Here is a 3,124-nt window from a genome sequence, read left to right on the forward strand (position 1 = left end):
GAAGTCTCTGCGGGGAGGGAGGAGACAGGAGGTGTTGGCAGGACCGGTGGAGGGACCCAGCCCCCCAGAACAGCCTCTGCCCCCAGGAGCCAAGGCCCAGCGCAGCCCCTGACCCAAGACAGGGGAGGGAGGAGCAGAGACGAAGGGACTTGGCCAGGCACACATAGCAAATTAGTGGCAGCGCTGGGGAGAGAACCCAGGAGTCCTGGCTCCCAGCCCCGCCTGCTCCAACCCACCAGCCCCCCCTCCCCTCCCAGAGCCGGGGAGAGAACCCAGGAGTCCTGGCTCCCAGCCCCGCCTGCTCCAACCCACCAGCCCCCACTCCCCTCCCAGAGCCGGGGAGAGAACCCAGGAGTCCTGGCTCCCAGCCCCCCCTCCCAGAGCCGGGGAGAGAACCCAGGAGTCCTGGCTCCCGGCCCCGCCTGCTCCAACCCACCAGCCCCCACTCCCCTCCCAGAGCCGGGGAGAGAACCCAGGAGTCCTGGCTCCCAGCCCCCCCTGCTCTGACCCACCAGCCCCCACTCCCCTCCCAGAGCCGGGGAGAGAACCCAGGAGTCCTGGCTCCCAGCCCCCCCTGCTCTCACCCACCAGCCCCCACTCCCCTCCCAGAGCCGGGGAGAGAACCCAGGAGTCCTGGCTCCCAGCCCCCCCTGCTCCGACCCACCAGCCCCCACTCCCCTCCCAGAGCCGGGGAGAGAACCCAGGAGTCCTGGCTCCAGTCACTCTGGCTGGCAGGCCTGTGGAGGAAGCGGGGGCGAAGCCCGCCCTGGGCACCGCATGCCATGTCTGTGGCACCATGGGGCAGGGCTTGAAGTCAAGTCCCCTCTGCACCATGGTGCCCCCAGCGTGGGGCTCCCGCCCCCTGGGGCCGACTCACTCCTTGGTGACGGTGATGCAGGCGACCTCCCCCTGCGCCCGGCAGGTGGCCGTCCGGCGGATGTTGCTGCAGAGAGGAGAGAGGCCGTGAGGGGGGGGAGGGCTGCGCGGGAGGGGGACAGGAGACTTGGCGTCTCTATTGGGACGGGGAGCCGGGGACTGGGGGGGGGGCTGGGGGTCTGCGCCCTGGGCGTGGGCTGGGAGTGTCTGTGTGGGGGCGGGCAGCGGAGACACTGGGGGCAAGTACCGGGGAGCCCACCTGTGCCAGGGGTGACAGGGATGGGGAGAGCGCCAGGGAGTGCACACGCGTGTGCACGGGGCGTGCGCACATCCGGCTGTGAGCGCCCACGTGGGCCCCACGGTGTGTGTGTGCCAGATCCCGTGGGGTGTGTGTGTGTGCCAGGTCCCGTGGGGTGTGTGTGTGCCGGGCCCCGCGGGGTGTGTGTGTGTGTGTGTGCCGGGCCCCACCGCGTGTGTCCATGTGTGTGCCAGGCCCTGCAGTGTGTGCGTGTGTGTGTGTGTGCTGGGCCCCACAGTGTGTGCATGTGTGCCAGGCCCCGTGGTGTGTACCTGTGTTGGGCCCCCTGGTGTACATGTGTGTGCATGTGTGTGTGTGTGCCGGGCCCCGTGGTGTGTGTGTGTGTGTGTGTGTGTGCGCACGCCAGGCCCCACGGTGTGTGCATGTGCACGTGCCAGGCCCAGTGGTGTGTGCGTTGCACGTCCGGCTGCGAGCGCCCGCATGGGCCCCTGGTGTGTGGGTGCCAGGGCCCACGGTGTGTGTGTGTGTGTGCCGGGTCCCGTGGGGTGTGTGTGTGTGCGCGTGCGCGTGTGTGTGTCTGTGTGCGTGTGTGTGTGCCAGGCCCCGTGGTGTGTGTGTGTGTGTGCCAGGCCCCACGGTGTGTGCATGTGCACGTGCCAGGCCCAGTGGTGTGTGCGTTGCACGTCCGGCTGCGAGCGCCCGCATGGGCCCCTGGTGTGCGGGTGCCAGGGCCGGCTGGGCGGGGCCGAGGGGCTCCAGGGTGGCACCTACCGCAGCAGCGACAGCTCCCCGAAGTGCTCGCCGGCTCGCAGCACCCGGATCGGCTCCTCCCGCCCCTGCACAAGCCTGCTGACCCGAACCTGCAGGGAGACGGGGGCTGGGGCTTCGCTCCTGGGGGGGCTGGAGGGGTGACGGCAGGGGGCCCAGGGGCAGAGGAGCCCAGTTCAGGGGCTGGAGGGTGGGGGCAGGGGCCCAGGGACAGAGGAGCCCAGTTTGGGGCTGGAGGGTGGGGCAGGGGCCCTGGGGCAGAGGAGCCCAGTTCTGGGGGCTGAAGGGGTGGGGGCAGGGGCCCAGGGACAGAGGAGCCCAGTTTGGGGGCTGGAGGGTGGGGGCAGGGGCCCAGGGGCAGAGGAGCCCAGTTCTGGGGGCTGGAGGGGTGGGGCAGGGGCCCTGGGCTGACAGAGGAGCCCAGTTCTGGGGACTGGAGGGTGGGGGCAGGGGCCCAGGGACAGAGGAGCCCAGTTTGGGGGCTGGAGGGGTGGGCAGGGGCCCAGGGGCAGAGGAGCCCAGTTTGGGGACTGGAGGGTGGGGGCAGGGGCCCCTGGGCTGGCAGAGGAGCCCAGTTCTGGGGGCTGGAGGGTGGGGGCAGGGGCCCAGGGGCAGAGGAGCCCAGTTCTGGGGTTGGAGGGTGGGGCAGGGGCCCAGGGACAGAGGAGCCCAGTTTGGGGGCTGGAGGGTGGGGGCAGGGGGCCCAGGGGCAGAGGAGCCCAGTTTGGGGGGGCTGGAGGGGTGGGGGCAGGGGCCCCTGGGCTGGCAGAGGAGCCCAGTTTGGGGGCTGGAGGGTGGGGGCAGGGGCCCAGGGACAGAGGAGCCCAGTTTGGGGCTGGAGGGGTGGGGGCAGGGGGCCCAGGGGCAGAGGAGCCCAGTTCTGGGGGGCTGGAGGGGTGGGGGCAGGGGGCCCAGGGACAGAGGAGCCCAGTTCTGGGGCTGGAGGGTGGGGGGCAGGGGCCCTGGGCTGGCAGAGGAGCCCAGTTCTGGGGCTGAAGGGGTGGGGGCAGGGGCCCAGGGACAGAGGAGCCCAGTTTGGGGGCTGGAGGGGTGGGGCAGGGGCCCAGGGGCAGAGGAGACCAGTTCTGGGGGCTGGAGGGTGGGGGCAGGGGCCCAGGGGCAGAGGAGCCCAGTTCTGGGGGCTGGAGGGTGGGGGCAGGGGCCCAGGGGCAGAGGAGCCCAGTTCTGGGGGCTGGAGGGTGGGGCAGGGGCCCTGGGCTG

Source organism: Mauremys reevesii, linkage group 3 (genome assembly GCF_016161935.1).
Source record: "Mauremys reevesii isolate NIE-2019 linkage group 3, ASM1616193v1, whole genome shotgun sequence".
NCBI classification, from domain to species: domain Eukaryota; kingdom Metazoa; phylum Chordata; order Testudines; family Geoemydidae; genus Mauremys; species Mauremys reevesii.